At 40.1% G+C, this 19,023-nt stretch overlaps 1 long non-coding RNA gene across 1 annotated transcript; it reads right to left on the minus strand.

The window, feature by feature from the left end:
* Window positions 1–4,976: 4,976 nt before the first annotated feature.
* On the minus strand, window positions 4,977–8,996 carry LOC311597434. Its single transcript, XR_014779233.1, has 3 exons — window positions 8,923–8,996; window positions 7,778–7,996; window positions 4,977–5,093 (listed from the first exon to the last, which is right to left on the minus strand). It is a non-coding gene; the product is annotated as an uncharacterized lncRNA (long non-coding RNA).
* Between the last annotated feature and the right edge of the window lie 10,027 nt (window positions 8,997–19,023).

The raw sequence follows: 19,023 nt of genomic DNA on the forward strand, positions 1-19,023 counted from the left end.
GTACAGAGAGAAGATGTGTAACAAAATAAAATAACAATAATAAACCAACATAGTTGTCAGTGGACTGGCATTTTTATTCAATTAATAAAAATAACTGTGTGTCTGTTTGTTTCTTTGAGACAGGGTGTCATCATGTAGCCTGTGCTTGCCTGGAATTTATAGCAATTCCCCCACTACAGCATACATTGAGGTGTTTTAAATGGATTTACACTTTTACTTGCCTAGACTGACATAAATGAAAGTGAAACAGGAGGTGATGTGTAGTGTTCACACTCTCAACATCTCCCACTTGATGCTGGAATCCTCTACCATCAAAAGACGGCCTGCTACCTCACGTGCCTTCTCCTCTGTGCAAGTCCTTGCCTTGGGATAGAGGCATCTTCTGGGTTAGTTTATTAGTATTTCTATATTAGTATTTGTAGTAATATGCTTTACTTTTATTTGATAGTAGATAGTTTATTTTAGCTGAGAAAAGTTTAATATTTATTTAACTTAATTGTATTAGAGAAGAGATCTTCCCTATCAAAATTTATTGATGATGCTGGGGAGACAGCTCTGAGGTTAAGAGAACTTGCTTCTCTTGTAGAGAACCTGATTTTGGGTCCCAAGTGCCCTTGGAAGACAGCTTACACTCACCTGTAACTCAGGGTCCAGAGAATCTGTCACTCTGGACTCTGAGGACACTACATACAGGTGGTGCATACACACGGTGAGTATACATGTAGTGCATACACATAAAATAAAAGCAAATCTTAAAATCATGATTATATAATAAAAAGTAAAAACAGGATGACTGAAAAAAAACTTATTTTTTGTGTGTGTGTGTGTGTTTGGAGTCAGAGTGTGCTATAGTTTAGGATAGTTTTAAGATTGCATGCAGCTAAAGGTAACCTCGTACTTTGACCTTCTTGCCTCCACCTCATGAGTGTTGGGAGTAAAGATGTGCACCACTGTGCCCAGGTCACAAGTATTTATTCTAATTAACATGACATCAAGCCCCCGCCCCAAAAGAGAACAGTCACTACTAGGGAGAATCAAGTTGTGCTGTGAGTTCATCACTTTACTATTTAAAACGTGTGTCATATTCCATAATAAATTCATTGTGAACAACCTGCAAAGTGTACGCTGAACCATTTCAAGGTAGTTAGGGCCAAAATGACAAGCCACATAAGACTATTGAAGATGTGATGCCTCAACTTCCTGTCCAGCAGCTAGCTGATACATGCTCCCTGGCACTGCAGACTCCTCTTCTTAACCCTTAAGCCAAAATAAATGTTTTCACTCACGTGTATGAATACTCGGCCCATAGGGAATAGCACTATTTGGAAGTGTGGCATTGTTGGATAGGTGTGACTTGGTGGAGAAAATGTGTCAGTAGTTTTGGCTTTAAGATTACATATGCTCCAGTCTGGACAGTGTGTCACACCGTCTCTTTCTGCTGCCTGCAGATCAAGGTGTGGAACTCTCAGCTCTGTCTCCAGGACCTGCCTTGATGCTGCCATGTTTCCCACCATGATGATAACAGACTAAGCCTCTGAAACCCTAAGGCAGGCCCAGTTAAATATTTTCCTTTAGAAGAGTTGACATGGTCATGGTGTCTCTTCAGAGCAATAAAACCCTGAGTAAGACAATGGGCTTATTTGGAGAGACTGAGGAAGCTTTAGAATGCAATGGCTTGTGGGAGGAGGTATGCCATGGGAATGGGTTTCGGGGTTGCATCCCTCACCTTACTCCAGCTCGAACTCTTCGCTTTGCATCTATGTCTGAAGATGCGACTTCTTAGCAGCCATCTCCAGCTCCAGCTGCCATGCCTCCTGCACCATTATAGACTCTTCCCAGAAACTGTAACTTCAAATAAATTCTCTCTTCTTTAATTTGGCTTTGATAATGGAATGTTATCACAGCAATAGAAAAGTAATACACCAAGGATATTGAAAACAGTTTGACTTAAATTAAAAGCAGCAAAGACAGAAATGAAAGTGGAGGCAAATAGAAGAGGTGACCATAAACCCGACTAAGTGGTAGACAAGTAACCAGATGAAGGTAAATTCTCAAGGGGTAAAACATCATCTTGTATCACAAATAGCTCTATACAGTGTGAACAGCAATTAGAGGTTTCGTGAAATCGAATTTTGTGATACTAAGTGTTTACCAGGCTGCTTTTAGTGCTATGGGTATACATACACATTTCACTCCAGATTGACATAAGCTTACTGGTAAATGAAATAATTTGAACAACTTTTCCCAAAATTCCAAACAAGTCTTAGAAGTATTTATGAATGCTTGTGCTTTTTGGTTTGTGAAAATTTCTTGAGTGAGGATCATAAAAATAGTTGCACATATGAATAAAGAAAATATTTTTATGCACAAAAATGTTCTGAAAAGTGTTTTAAAAATCACATAACTTTATTAGATGAAAATCACAGTTCTAAAATAGGTCAAACTCAGTCCACAGTGTTGAAGAGATGAAAATTATTGCTTGTACTACTTACAAAGATATTCATTACAGCTTAAATTTAATTTCTGTCCTCTAAGCAGCTGTAACAGAATCAGTGTGTATTCCTATAACATCTTTTATGTTCATGTTAGTGAGATAAGTTTCATACTCAAATACTTTTTTATTGTTTTGACTGTAAAATAAACCTTTTGTTCAAATAAATGAAAAAATAAAAAAATAAAAATGGGTAGCAATTTAACTTTCAATTATATGCTACTTATACATATCTTGGGGGGACACTGAAATACTGAATACCAAAACAAAAAGTTTGCAATGAAATTATTAAATGGCCTAAGGAATAATAGAGATAAAAATCCCTAAACGGGACATAACGGTTCTTTAAGAACTGCCTGACAACAAAGATGGAGTTCTCCAATTCAGAGAAAAATATCAGTTGCTCTTACTCAAGTCACTTAGTAAAAATAACTCTCTGGAAAATGATTCACTGTTGTTACCAAAGCCAGAAATTTCTAGAAATCCATTAGTAAGTTTTGCAAACATCCTTGCTCAGAGTGTTCTTTAATATACTGTGTTCCTTCATTTTCTCTAATTTGAAGATTAAGTTTGTGTATTAAAAATATGTATCTCCTCGCTAGCTAGATTTGTGTGCCAATGGTAAAACATTTACTGAGTACAGGAAAGGCCCAGGATTCTATTCTCAAGACTGCAAAAACAACTATTTACTTCATATTTATGTTTCATGCCTCATTTGAATTATGTTGATTGCAAATCCTCTCTGATGGGCCATCAAAAGCAAATCTATAAAGTAAACGCAGGTCTACTCAGCTTTTGCTATTTTTCCCCTTGTCACATAAGAATGGCAGCCTTCATCACCTGATGAAAACTATTGGGAGAAAATGTTAAATGTCCATTAGGAGAGGAGAACCATGGTACACAGTTGTAATCCTAGCACATGGAGGGCTGAGGCAGGAGCATCAGATATACAACACCAGCCAAGGGTACATAGCAAGGTGCCATGTCATCCTCCCACCAATAGCAACCACCAAAACATCACTAAGGAAATATTTAATGTTATCATTGAGTTTGCCAACCAGGGTAGTTTTTTTTTTTATTTCTAAAAGGAACAAAATTTCTGCATCTATAACCGAGTGAATCAATTGAAGATGTCTTCAAAATGTTCTCTAACGTTTTTCTCTTTCTTCTTCCTAGTCTTCCTTTCTCAAATCTTGTCTTTAAGGGTTTTTTCTAAAGTTTTCCTCTTAAATTATGACCATCATAAACCCAACATTTAATTGTGGTTTTGTTGTTTCCAAACAGCATCTCTCATCCTTTTCTCTTCCTCCAGATCTGGTTATACTATGCATAGACTTCTGGGAAGCAGTTTTCTCTTCAGCCACTGAAGAGTACCCAAATAGACCTCTTGTCCTCATTCTTACCAGCTCCCAAATGTCTGCCTTGTTCTACTGAAACCACTTGAGAACTTCCAGTAAACTTCCCAGACATATTTTCTTTGGCCTTCATCTTTGCTTTATATTTGATGTCCGGTTGCTAGGAAAGTCTTCTTGGGCACATATCTGACATGTCAGCTGAACTGGACTTTACCTGGCTGATCTCAGTCACTCTAGCCAGGATCCCAAAGTCTTACACCAGTTTTTTTTTTAAAGCCAATGAGATCATAACCTAAAACAGAATTTCTGTTAGTAAATCCAATAAGACTCTATGGCAGATGTCAAAAGTAAGCGCAGTGTGGGGAGGGGGCAGCATCAGTAGAAAGAATCAGAGTTATCCCTGTGTTTCTTGATTTGTAGGGAAAAGGGGAGATGGATGAACTTAGGTGGAGAAGCACTTGCTGAACAACAAGATTGAATCCTGGGTATGACAGGTGTTAATAGTTACACCTGGGGCAATGATTTGGGTGGAGAAAACAGGACCATTGTAAATATTTAGCTCAGAGTCCTTCTGCTCCTTGCACTTCCTGGGCCGAGGTAACAAGTATCACCTGGACAACACAGACCTGCTGCTCCTGGCACCTTCAGTGCACCTTGCCCACCCTGCTGATTTACACGTTATCTTCTCAGCTCTTCCTTTGTCTTCTCACATCTAGAACACAAGAGAATTGCAAGCATGTATCAGCTCCTCTGGTGACTTTCCAGGACTTTCACTGTTTGACTGGATCCATTGTATTACATTGTTTTGATCATTCTATGGACAAATAAGTTTTCCATTAACTGAACTATGGATTACCTTGTAACAATACCCAGATCTCTTCAGTCCTGCAGGTACCCATGGGTTGCTGAATTGGTAATGAAATGTGGAAACATGCCTGTGTTTTTGCAGGAGCTCCATTTACTGCAGGACGTGGTGTCCATCTTCTTTATGCCAAATCCTCTCTGGTTCTTCCATAGCGGTTACTAAAATGTCAAATAGACAGCATGATGATTGATTAGCAGGAAAAAATTCCATTCAAACTCTTGTACCTAGTGTAAAATAGCCATTCTGACTTATAACTTCCCTGCGTTTGAATGGTAGTGCCGATAAACTAAACAACGGTAAATGGTGAAGGAGCTCTAACCAGCCAGAGCATGGCTGATGCAGCGCTGGCAAGCCTTGTCCTTCCCCCGTTTCTGCTGGCTCGCTAAAAAACAAAGCAAGCAAACAAACAAAAAACATTAGATTACGTTCCTGGAGCTAGTCCCAGGTCCATTCCCTTTTTGGCCATCTTCTCCCTTCAGGCTGAATATGAAGGCCCAAGTATTGATGTCCAGCAACCAAAAGTTCCCGATGGCTCACCTGACTAACATGCCCAATCAAAATCAACTTACTTATCCTTACACGGTTCCCCACGTTGGCCTTTATAAACTGTCATCTACCCATGGGCCATGTCAGTCACCTCTCTCTCCAGAGGCAGTCCTTTGTCCCTCTCCCGTACTCCCTTGTCCTCTATCTTATATTTCCTGCCTTTATACCTCTGTGGCAAATAGACCTCCTTTGTATTGAGAACTTGGTCTTAGGGTGTCTGCTTGTCCTTTCAAATGGAATGTCCAATATTCCTGGTTTTCTTTAGCCTTTAGTTTATCCAATTCTGATTATGTTACTAAGGATCTTTAAAGCAAACATATTTTTTAAAATGGGGAAACTCCTTCATGCTATATTGGTGACGTATTCTGGCTGTGTGGGAACAGATGAAAATAGCAACGTTAGACACAACAACAGTCAAGTTTGATGCCTGGGGCACCACTCTTGATCATGACAGCTGTGCCTGCTAAATTGATCTCTTCTATGAACTCTTTACTCACACTTCTTTCAAGGGAGCCACCTATTAATCTGTTCTAGATTTCCGTGCTCTGCATCTGTATTGGGAGTCTGAGAAGACAACATACAAATACCATGACACAAGAGGTGCTGAAGAAAAACACCTGTCAACAGAAACATTTCCAGCTATGACCAATAGGAAACTTCTCTGATCTACCAACAGGCCTTTCTAAAACTCTGGAAAGGATCAGGCGGTATTACTTTTTAAAAAATATTTATTTATTTTATTAATTGCATATGTGTGCTTTATCTGCAGAAGAGGGTATCAGATTACATTATAGATGGTTGTAAGCCACCATGTGGCTGCTGGGAATTAAACTCAGACCTCTGGAAGAGCAGGCGGCACTCTTAACCACTGAGCCATCTCTCCAGCCCTAGGTGGTATTACTTAAAGAGACCATTTCTACATGTTTTTACTAGGTGGTTTGTGCATCTCAATGACCTTTTGACCTCCACTATGAAGTCCTCACAATGGGAGGCACCCCATTTCCTTTTCATTATTCACTGACTTATATACACCTAAAATAAGCTCTTCTTCTTTAGTAAATCTCAAGCAGTAGTTCATGTTTTATGAGCCATGCCTTCTCTGTCACAACCATAGTATAAGAAGTCCAAATGCAGACAGTATGACTGCCTTTGACAGTGAATTATTAATTTCTTGAAAATTTTGTATCACAAAGTGTTATTATTCTTTTGATTTTTTCAAATTGTTTAAACTTAGAAGTAGTGTTATAGACTCAGCCCCACCTCCCCTCCCCCCGCCAAAAATGAAAAATTTTGGTGTAAAGGTCACAATCTACTAATACACTCTCTTCATAGTATGTCTTCTGTTTGCTTCATAGAAAGAAAAGTAGAAAGCTCTTATGAAACCAGTTGATATAGCTTAGCTCAAAACATACCCATTCTCCTAATAAGAGCCATCACTATTCATACTTTTAAAAGACTAGGAAGATATCTATCTCATTCTAAATTAAAAGTGAAAAAGTATCCTTCTATCCCTGGAAGCACAGTTTAGGTGTTCTCACTTATCTAGACATTTTAGGGAAATAAACACACAATATGTAAGCCAAACCAAATAGGAAACAAAATACTTATAATTTATGTATTTTAAGAATATTTCCCTTTGTCATAATGAGAACACAAAGGTTAAAGTTATGAAATTTTCTCCATGGCTGAATCCACCGTCAACTTGGTGATAACTATCTCTGACATAATGTGGAACTATTTTTTTTATCATATTCTCATGATATTTCATAGGTGTTCAATCAAGAGAACTGCCTCTTCTATGTTTTAATTTAGGAATTACTGGTGAGCACACACTATGCCATGGTATATTTTAAAATAGTTTACAACTCTTCCGAGGTGCTCACACAACAGCCCATGACTCACTCATTTGAAGGGGCCAATGAGAGAGGTAATGGGTTTGAGAGGGAGAGGATCCAGTTTCCTTCAGATAATGGAACACCTCTGAAGTCACGATGTTTTAAAATTCTATTTGTTGTGGACACATGTTGTTTCTTGTCTATTTATTTACAATGGTCTTCTTTCCTGGCAATCAAGATGAGAAAACAACAACAACAAAAACCACATACATACCCCCCCAAACCAAAAAATAAAACACAAACAAACAAGCAAACAAACAAAATCACAACTGTGGCCTGTTTCTCAGAGATACAGAACTCCCACGTAGGTTGTTCTGGTAGGTTCACACAGTAGTGGCAAGAGTCTCACGAATCACAAAACCAAGGCAAAAAATAAAAAAATCTTACTTAGCATGTACTTTTTGAATTCCTCTTCCTTCTTCTTAGAGACCAGTATCATGATTGACAGAGTCACAGTGATGACATAAGCATTGTTTTTTACATGTCTCACTCCTACATTAAACACAGAGAGACCGTTGCAATGACTTTATGATATAATCAACCAACACCCGAAGGAAACGGAAGTCTTGCCAGCCGGCTCTGTTGTCATTAGAATATAGAAGTTAGGACATTTAAGCAGACTCACCCATTCTGATGCACAGAATGCTTAATTAATTCTGTTGCTGATTTTCAAACACCAGTGGATCCAGGAGTCTACAGTTGTTCCATGTCAGTCTAAGCTGTACTGTTAGCTTACTGTTGTCTCTGTGACAAATGGCCTTACACAAATCTACTGAAATGAGCAAGTATTTATCTTTACTTCTGAGGTATCAGAGCATGGTCATTTGACTGCATTGTTCCAGGCCTATGGGGCAGAAGAACATGATTGGGGTGCTTAGTGGAGCAAAGCTGATCATCTCAAGACAGCAAGAAATGAAAAGACAGAGGAAGGAGCCACGGACAACGTATATGTACAAAGGCAATCTCCAACTAGCATCTACAAAGTTTCCATCACCATCTGATAGCCTGTTAAGCTGTAAGCTCGTTAACAGATTGGCCCATTAATGGATTCATACCATGGGACTAAGTGGTCTTGCAAAAATTCCCCTCTGATCACCGCTGCCTTTGGGACTAAGCCTGTAACACATGAGCCTGTGAAAACAATTCAGATCTCGACCTGTTGTAATGTGATAGAAGTCACGGCCTTTCTTGTACCATTTTATCCTGCAAACAGAACCTCTGCATTCCTTTTTTGTATTACAGGGTTTTGACATATTTTTGAAATACTGTAAAAATTAAAATGAGGGCTATAAACATCTGTCAGTGGAATTGTGCTTGCCTCACATGCATGGGACCCCGAGATATATCCCAGTACCGCAGATGGCAAGGAGTATACTGACAAAGTGAAAGAAATGTTTTATAAATATTTCATCTAGAAAAACATTTTTCTAGTTATGTAAAGTCAAAACTTTTTGGCTCCTCAATCATCTCCAACTATTTTTTTTTTTGGTATGTGAAAAATGCATCAATCATTTGTCCTTTTTCTAAATATAAGAAAAACTGAGTTAGTTCACATCATTGGGATGAATCACTGTAGTCACTGAAATTATTGAATCAGGCAAAACAAATGTACTTACAATGATATGCTTTTTCTCCTTTCCTCTCTATATCTCCATCTGTTTTTTATTCTTTCCCCCTTTCCTTCATTTTGTTTAACAAAATTTAAAACTACAGATGTGTAAATAGAGAAGGAAAGGGAGAGAGAGGAAAAGAAGTAGGGAAATATAATACCATCTCAACTGCTTATCCATTTACTTCCAGTTGACTTTACATCTGGTCCAGCTGTGTTGTTTGTTGATATTCTGTTGGCAACAAGCATTCCTCCCCAGACGTCATTAAGAATTTCATATCCGGACAACTTGAAGAAAAATTATAGCAATGAACTAAGCAATCTTTTTATGGCCTTTCAAAATGTGCCCTATCTTGTCCAGTGTGTATAATACCAAGTGCTTCACCTTTCTCTTTTATCTAGGGCATTCTCCTCTTTTTTTTTTTAAAGAAATTTATTCAGATTATATCTCAATTGTTATCCCTTCACTTGTATCCTCCCATTCCTCGCTCTCTCCCACTTTCACCCTATTCCCCTCCCCTAGGTCTAAGACCGAGGGGGGCCTCCTCCCCCGCTATTTGGTCATAGGCTAACAAGTCTCATCTTCTTAGCCTGCTTATCCTTTCTCTGGGTGCCACCAGGCCTCCCCACCAAGGGGAAGTAGTCAAAGAGGAAGCACCAGAGATCATTTCAGAGTCAGTCTCTGCTCTCCACACAACTGTGGAGAACATGCTGTCCATTGGCTAGATCTGAATAAGGATTCTAGGTTTACAGCGTCATTGTCTTTGGTTGGTACAGTAGGTTGAGCAGACTCCCCTGGGTTGAAATCTGCCAGTCTTGATTTCTTCCTTTAAGTTTCTAGGACCCTCTGGGTCCTTCTATTTCCCCATTCTCCCATATCTCTCTTACTTGGAGTCCCAGTAGGAAGTCCCAGTGTGTATGCCAATCTCCTGCTAAGTGAAGAGTTTCAGGAGACATCCCTGTTGGGCTACTGTCCAATTATAAGTGAGTATATACCATGTGAGTCTTTATGGGTCTGGCCTAACTCACTCATGATCATTTCTAGTTCCATCTATTTGCTTGCAAATTTCAAGATTTCCTTTTTTTTTTTAATAACTGAGTAGTATTCCATAGTGTAAATGTACCACAGTTCCTTTATCTATTCTTCTACTGAGGGACATCTAGGTTGTTTCCAGGTTCTGGCTGTTACAAATAAGGCTGCTATGAACATGGTTGAGCATATGTCCTTGTTGTGTGGTGGAGCATCTTTTGGGTATATTCCAAGGAGTGGAATAGCTGGGTCTTGAGGTAGTCCTATTCCCAGATTTCTGAGAAAGTGTCAGATTGATTTCCAAAGTGGTTGTACAAGTTTGCACTCCCACCAGCAGTGAAGGAGTATTCCTCTTTCTCCACATCCTCACCAGCATGTGCTGTCACTTGAATTTTTGATCTTTGCCATTCTGATGGGTGTAAGATGGAATCTCAGAGTTGTTTTTGTTTGCATTTCTCTGATGACTAAGGATGTTTAGCATTTCTTTAAGTGCTTCCCAGACATTCAATATTCCTCTGTTGAGAATTCTCTTTTTAATTCTGAGCCCCATTTCTTAATTGGGTTGTTTGGTTTGATGCTGTTTAATTTCTTGAGCTCTTTATATATTTTGGATATTAGTTCTTTGTCAGATGTAAGGTTGGTGAAGATCTTTTCCCAGTCTGTAGGCTGTCGCTTTGTTGTGTTGATAGTGTCTCCTGCCTTACAGAAGCTTCTCAGCCTCTCTCATTTTAAGGCACATCATTGACCTATCCTCCTGACATCTTTGGACAGCATTTCAATGTGCCTATTTTAATGACACTATTTAACATTATCAAATCAATGCCTGTACTTACCCCTAGTTACTTATATTATAATCTCTTTTTTAATAAAAATAAGTTATCAATATATAATAGGCAAAAAATATTGTCTTGATATTAATTATCAATCTACTATGAGTTTCCAAACAACAATGTCTTGCCATTTGACCACATATACAAATAACTTTCAGTTCTCATCATTTGTCAAACATTTTAGATCATGCTGTGTTTTAGTCTCTGCCTGGAGTCATACTGCCTGGAGTTTTCTGTCTGCCATTTAACCCCCAACACTGTTTTGGCCTGGGTCTTGGATGTCTCCCAAAGGCCCATTGAAACAGGCTCACATTCCACGTTGATGCTACTCAGAATCTGAAGCACTATTAAGACCTGTGCCTCAGCAACTCCTCTGTCCATTTGTGGCATGCCTCTGAAGAGGAAACTGACACTTCAGCTCGTTACACCTCTCACACTTTGCTATGCACTGCATTTGAAAAGCAGCTGTGCACTCTCTGCCATGGTACGTCACTGCAGGCCAATGAACAAGACAAACCAGGCATTGCCTGAAACACCAAAACTATCTGCCAAAATAAAGTCTTTCCCTTTATAATTATCATGTTGGTTATTTTTTGTTTTTTCAATAGCACAGATGAAACAGTAAATTAGATCCTTCGATGACACAGCAAGTTAATCTGCTCATTGGACTTCAGCGGGGAGAAAGGCCAAATATCATAAACAACACTTGAGAAACAAACATGACTACAATTTCTCTAAATTACATCTTAACAGTCCAATGCCTTGTTTTGTTTAAAAATATGTTTATGGTTGAAGATTCTTTTGTCTTTTTGTAGATAGGACCCTTAGTCTAAGAATGTCAGTGTGCCAGTGGTGCATATATTTACTGATTGTCAGTCCTCTCTATCTACGTACTAAGGAAGAAAGAAAGAAAGAAAGAAAGAAAGAAAGAAAGAAAGAAAGAAAGAAAGAAAAAAAAGAAAAAAAGAGAGAGAAAGAGAGAGAGAGAGAGAGAGAGAGAGAGAGAGAGAGAGAGAGAGAGAGAGAGAGAGAAAGAGGATTATCTCATGCTACTCTGAAACTTGGATCAGGAAGGAGGGTGAAGGAAGATTCTCATGTTTCTAAAGCCCTAATTGGCATTTATAAAATCACTATCCAAGCTGGTTGTTATGGAAACTCCTACACATGTTAGAACATATTGCAACCATCTTTCCAAAAACTTTCCAGAAATAAAGACTAAGTAGTGGTAGAGGTAGGAGAGAATGAAACAGGCTTGCTACTGACGAGATGAGACTGCCTTCCTTTGATCTCTGGTTGCATGGTATCTGAGCTGCTAGTCTTTGCTGCAACTAATCTATCTCTCTGAAAAGTGGATCACATGGTATCACACACTATTTTTTTCAAGAGAAAAAAGCAATTAATGGCCCCACCCAGAGGTGTTGCGACTTCCCAGCCTTTGGAACCAAGGACCAAATATATGCCTATTATTTACAGACTGTAAATACCTACTCTTAGGTATCTGGTTATTAAACACTTATTTATTAGCTCAAATTTTTCAGCAAACAACTGAGTAATTCATTCAATGCATCCAGCTTTCTCTCTGTTCATCTACCACCTACTTAGACATCAACACAAATTATCTCTGACTTAACTCATTGCTTAGAATAAACTATTCTAATAATTCTGATGTAATACAAAGGAATTGGTATTGGTTACTAAATAGCCTGTAAATTTTTCTCCCATTCATTGTGCCGTTGTTTTACTTCTGATATTGTCCCTCATGCATAAATGTTAATTTTTATGAAGTCAGGTTTATCTATTTTTCTTCTCTAGTTGTTTATGCCTGTTATTTATTTAATATCTCCCTGTAATCATGGGTGGACACATTCATTCATCATTGCCAATTCAAAACCAAGGCTTTAAGTTTGAACAATTGTTCTCCCACCCATAGTCTATGTGGTTACTTCAGCATTCATTTTAAAGAAAGTGTCCTCTCTTTATCTGTGAGAATGTTTACAGGAATAAAAATAGATGTTCTAAAGGTACTGTCATTAGTTCCATAGCATTAAATCAGTAGGCTGAATAAACATGCATTCTAAGTAAATGAGTATTTCGATAGTTATAATTTTAGTTCCTAAGGACTAAACACTATTGTAGATATTAGAGATTGAAAAGTGAAAAAAAAACTTTTGTTCTCAGTTAAGTGAATAGAAATGTGAAACAAACATTAAACAATAAAGACTGGATTAGAAAACAATACACTCTAGTATAATGATTCTTGTAAAGTAAGGTTAGAATAAGCAAATTTAAGAAACCAAGATGAGATATTATAGACATTGATTTACATTTAGAATTTTAGACTCACCAAGATAAGAAAGATGTTTTCACAAGGTTGCTAAATACAAATAGCCAAAATACTATGAATGTAACATTAATATGATTCCTGATTGTTTCGTCGTTCTTCTTGCTGTATGTAGTTTATTTTATATAAGTGTAATAATGTAAATATACATGTAAAAACAAAAAAATTAAAAATATAAGCCATCTTCTCAGAACTGAAGGCAGGATCTCAACATGTTATGTAAATTGTTCTGCCACTGAATTATACCTCAGCCACCACCAGATGCCAATGGCTGGAGAAGCAGTCTTGATGCAACTTAATGTGCTGAGGTAGGCTGAGGAGGGGTCCTGTTTCTGAACAGTAGGGAATGGGGAGGAGGGGAAGAGGGAGGGAGGCTAGGACTGAGAGGAGAGGAGGCAGCGAGCTACAATCAGGATGTAAAGGGAATAAATTAATTAGTTAATTAAAATAAATGAAAAAAAGAGAACTCTCTCAGGAAGATATCTACAGCTCAAACAGAAGGTACAAAGCTGAAAGGCTTGTCATAGGAAATTGCCATTCTGATAACCCTGTGTAGTTGGAAATAAAAAAGTAGATTGAAGTATCAGGAAGTAAAATATGATGTCAACTACATTCCCTGTAGGTGATGCCAGAGATTGTATCTTATAGACTATGGATTTTCAAACATATTTAAGTCACTGTGCCAAACAGATTTTCCTTAAGGTGATGAAATACCTGTGAAAAGAAGTTAAGAGAGGAAAATGTACTTTGGCTTATGGTTTTAGAGATTTAATCCAGGGGCTAGAGAGATGGCTCAGAGGTTTAGAGCACAGACTGCTCTTCCAGAGGTCCTGAGTTCAATTCCCAGCAACCACATGGTGGCCCACAACCATCTATAATGTGATCTAGTGCCCTTTTCTCGTCTGCAGGTGTGCATGCAGTCAGAGCAGTGTATACATAATAATAAATAAATAAATCTTTAAAAAATATCCATTCTCATAGAGATTTAGTCCACAGTCTTTTGGGCATCACTGCTGAGAGTTCACACACGACAGCAGGTAAGGACCCCACTTCTGGGGGGAGTTCACATGTGACAGCAGGTAAGGGCCCCAGTGCTGTGAGTTTACACACGACAGCAGGTAAAAGCCCCACTGCTGTGGGTCCACACATGACAGCAGGGACCACCACATGGCAGAGCAAAGATGCGTACTGATGATATCCCAGAGGCAACGAGGAAGGAAGATTGTCTCAGGACAAGACACCAGACCCAGGATCAACATCTTCCAATTCACTCCTACATCCTTATAGTTCATTGATTTTTGACCTAGTGATTAAACTTAGCGTCCTCACTACCCAGTCAGTCCTCAGTTGCATCTCCTGAAGTAGATGATGACGTCATGCTGGAAGTTTTAGATGTGTTTTGCATATCCAAAGTATACTAGTCCTACCGTTCTTTATGTATAAACAATGAACAGAAGTTATCATACATCAGTGAAACAGATTAAAAGATTGCAAGTTCCTTCCAGCTATTGCATATTTCATTAGCAAGCATTTACAGTTGTTTTTTCTAAGCTAATGGTATTCTCATAGGGAGAACCAAACAAATCCCTGAAAATATTTGGAGTCCAAAGAGATTAATACAAATATTAATGATGAAAAGTTATCAAATAGTCCAAGTTTTACAAGTGAGATAAAATGTGCCTGAACTGATTTTATTCTTAACCTCCTATTACTCATTTACACATATCTGTCAGTCATGTTTAAAAAGTGAATCAGATCTCTAGTCTTTTCCTTAACTTGCTCCAACTGTACCTAAAGTAAAAGTCAGCGTGCACTCTGTGGCCTCCATCTCTGCCTGCCTCTAGCCTTAATTCCCCTGCAATCCTCCTTCTTACTCAACTGTCTCTAGCCACAGTGCTTTTGAAAACAAAAGCATTTCACTTCATTTTTTCAGTCTGAAACACTTCGTTTTTAACCTTTTATACAGTCTACACGAGCACTTCAGTTACACCTCAGTCTACACGATCACTTCAGTTACACCTCAGTCTACACGATCACCTCAGTTACACCTCATTCTACACGAGCACTTCAGTTACACCTCAGTCTACACGATCACCTCAGTTACACCTCAGTCTACACGATCACGTCAGTTACACCTCAGTCTACACGAGCACTTCAGTTACACCTCAGTCTACATGATCACGTCAGTTACACCTCATTCTACACGATCACGTCAGTTACACCTCAGTCTACACGATCACTTCAGTTACACCTCAGTCTACACGATCACTTCAGTTACACCTCAGTCTACACGATCACCTCAGTTACACCTCAGTCTACACGAGCACTTCAGTTACACCTCAGTCTACACGATCACCTCAGTTACACCTCAGTCTACACGATCACGTCAGTTACACCTCAGTCTACACGATCACCTCAGTTACACCTCAGTCTACATGATCACCTCAGTTACACCTCAGTCTACACGATCACCTCAGTTACACCTCAGTCTACACGATCACGTCAGTTACACCTCAGTCTACACGATCACCTCAGTTACACCTCAGTCTACACGAGCACTTCAGTTACACCTCAGTCTACACGATCACGTCAGTTACACCTCAGTCTACACGATCACGTCAGTTACACCTCAGTCTACACGATCACCTCAGTTACACCTCAGTCTACACGATCACGTCAGTTACACCTCAGTCTACACGATCACCTCAGTTACACCTCAGTCTACACGATCACGTCAGTTACACCTCAGTCTACACGATCACCTCAGTTACACCTCAGTCTACACGTTCACTTCAGTTACACCTCAGTCTACACGATCACGTCAGTTACACCTCAGTCTACACGATCACTTCAGTTACACCTCATTCTACACGATCACGTCAGTTACACCTCAGTCTACACGATCACCTCAGTTACACCTCAGTCTACACGATCACTTCAGTTACACCTCAGTCTACATGATCACGTCAGTTACACCTCAGTCTACACGATCACCTCAGTTACACCTCATTCTACACGATCACGTCAGTTACACCTCAGTCTACACGATCATGTCAGTTACACCTCAGTCTACATGATCACGTCAGTTACACCTCAGTCTACACGATCACCTCAGTTACACCTCAGTCTACACGATCACGTCAGTTACACCTCAGTCTACACGATCACCTCAGTTACACCTCAGTCTACACGATCACTTCAGTTACACCTCAGTCTACACGATCACGTCAGTTACACCTCAGTCTACACGAGCACTTCAGTTACACCTCAGTCTACACGATCACGTCAGTTACACCTCAGTCTACACGATCACTTCAGTTACACCTCAGTCTACACGATCACTTCAATTACACCTCAGTCTACACGAGCACTTCAGTTACACCTCAGTCTACACGATCACCTCAGTTACACCTCAGTCTACACGAGCACTTCAGTTACACCTCAGTCTATACAAGCACTTCAGTTACACCTCAGTCTACACGAGCACTTCAGTTACACCTCGGTCTACACGATCACCTCACTTACACCTCAGTCTACACGATCACGTCAGTTACACCTCAGTCTACACAATCATTTCAGTTACACCTCTGTCTACACGATCACTTCAGTTACACCTCAGTCTACACGATCACTTCAGTTACACCTCAGTCTACACGAGCACTTCAGTTACACCTCGGTCTACACGATCACCTCACTTACACCTCAGTCTACACGATCACGTCAGTTACACCTCAGTCTACATGATCACGTCAGTTACACCTCAGTCTACACGAGCACTTCAGTTACATCTCCGTCTACACGATCACGTCAGTTACACCTCAGTCTACACGATCACGTCAGTTACACCTCAGTCTACACAATCACTTCAGTTACACCTCTGTCTACACGATCACTTCAGTTACACCTCAGTCTACACGATCACTTCAGTTACACCTCAGTCTACACGATCACCTCAGTTACACCTCATTCTACACGAGCACTTCAGTTACACCTCAGTCTACACGATCACCTCAGTTACACCTCAGTCTACACGATCACGTCAGTTACACCTCAGTCTACACGAGCACTTCAGTTACACCTCAGTCTACATGATCACGTCAGTTACACCTCATTCTACACGATCACGTCAGTTACACCTCAGTCTACACGATCACTTCAGTTACACCTCAGTCTACACGATCACTTCAGTTACACCTCAGTCTACACGATCACCTCAGTTACACCTCAGTCTACACGAGCACTTCAGTTACACCTCAGTCTACACGATCACCTCAGTTACACCTCAGTCTACACGATCACGTCAGTTACACCTCAGTCTACACGATCACCTCAGTTACACCTCAGTCTACATGATCACCTCAGTTACACCTCAGTCTACACGATCACCTCAGTTACACCTCAGTCTACACGATCACGTCAGTTACACCTCAGTCTACACGATCACCTCAGTTACACCTCAGTCTACACGAGCACTTCAGTTACACCTCAGTCTACACGATCACGTCAGTTACACCTCAGTCTACACGATCACGTCAGTTACACCTCAGTCTACACGATCACCTCAGTTACACCTCAGTCTACACGATCACGTCAGTTACACCTCAGTCTACACGATCACCTCAGTTACACCTCAGTCTACACGATCACGTCAGTTACACCTCAGTCTACACGATCACCTCAGTTACACCTCAGTCTACACGTTCACTTCAGTTACACCTCAGTCTACACGATCACGTCAGTTACACCTCAGTCTACACGATCACTTCAGTTACACCTCATTCTACACGATCACGTCAGTTACACCTCAGTCTACACGATCACCTCAGTTACACCTCAGTCTACACGATCACTTCAGTTACACCTCAGTCTACATGATCACGTCAGTTACACCTCAGTCTACACGATCACCTCAGTTACACCTCATTCTACACGATCACGTCAGTTACACCTCAGTCTACACGATCATGTCAGTTACACCTCAGTCTACATGATCACGTCAGTTACACCTCAGTCTACACGATCACCTCAGTTACACCTCAGTCTACACGATCACGTCAGTTACACCTCAGTCTACACGATCACCTCAGTTACACCTCAGTCTACACGATCACTTCAGTTACACCTCAGTCTACACGATCACGTCAGTTACACCTCAGTCTACACGAGCACTTCAGTTACACCTCAGTCTACACGATCACGTCAGTTACACCTCAGTCTACACGATCACTTCAGTTACACCTCAGTCTACACGATCACTTCAATTACACCTCAGTCTACACGAGCACTTCAGTTACACCTCAGTCTACACGATCACCTCAGTTACACCTCAGTCTACACGAGCACTTCAGTTACACCTCAGTCTATACAAGCACTTCAGTTACACCTCAGTCTACACGAGCACTTCAGTTACACCTCGGTCTACACGATCACCTCACTTACACCTCAGTCTACACGATCACGTCAGTTACACCTCAGTCTACACAATCATTTCAGTTACACCTCTGTCTACACGATCACTTCAGTTACACCTCAGTCTACACGATCACTTCAGTTACACCTCAGTCTACACGAGCACTTCAGTTACACCTCGGTCTACACGATCACCTCACTTACACCTCAGTCTACACGATCACGTCAGTTACACCTCAGTCTACATGATCACGTCAGTTACACCTCAGTCTACACGAGCACTTCAGTTACATCTCCGTCTACACGATCACGTCAGTTACACCTCAGTCTACACGATCACGTCAGTTACACCTCAGTCTACACAATCACTTCAGTTACACCTCTGTCTACACGATCACTTCAGTTACACCTCTGTCTACACGATCACGTCAGTTACACCTCAGTCTACACGAGCACTTCAGTTACACCTCAGTCTACACGAGCACTTCAGTTACACCTCAGTCTACACGAGCACTTCAGTTACACCTCAGTCTCCTCTTACTCACATAGTCTTCCTCTGCCCACATGAGCTGTTAGAGCTCTTTTCTCATCCCATGACTTCTTATCCCCGTTTGTATTTTCTTCCTTGCATTTAGCCTAATGTGCATCAACA

The sequence above is a fragment of the Acomys minous genome (genome assembly GCF_964271855.1).
Source record: "Acomys minous genome assembly, chromosome: 1".
Taxonomy (NCBI): domain Eukaryota; kingdom Metazoa; phylum Chordata; class Mammalia; order Rodentia; family Muridae; genus Acomys; species Acomys minous.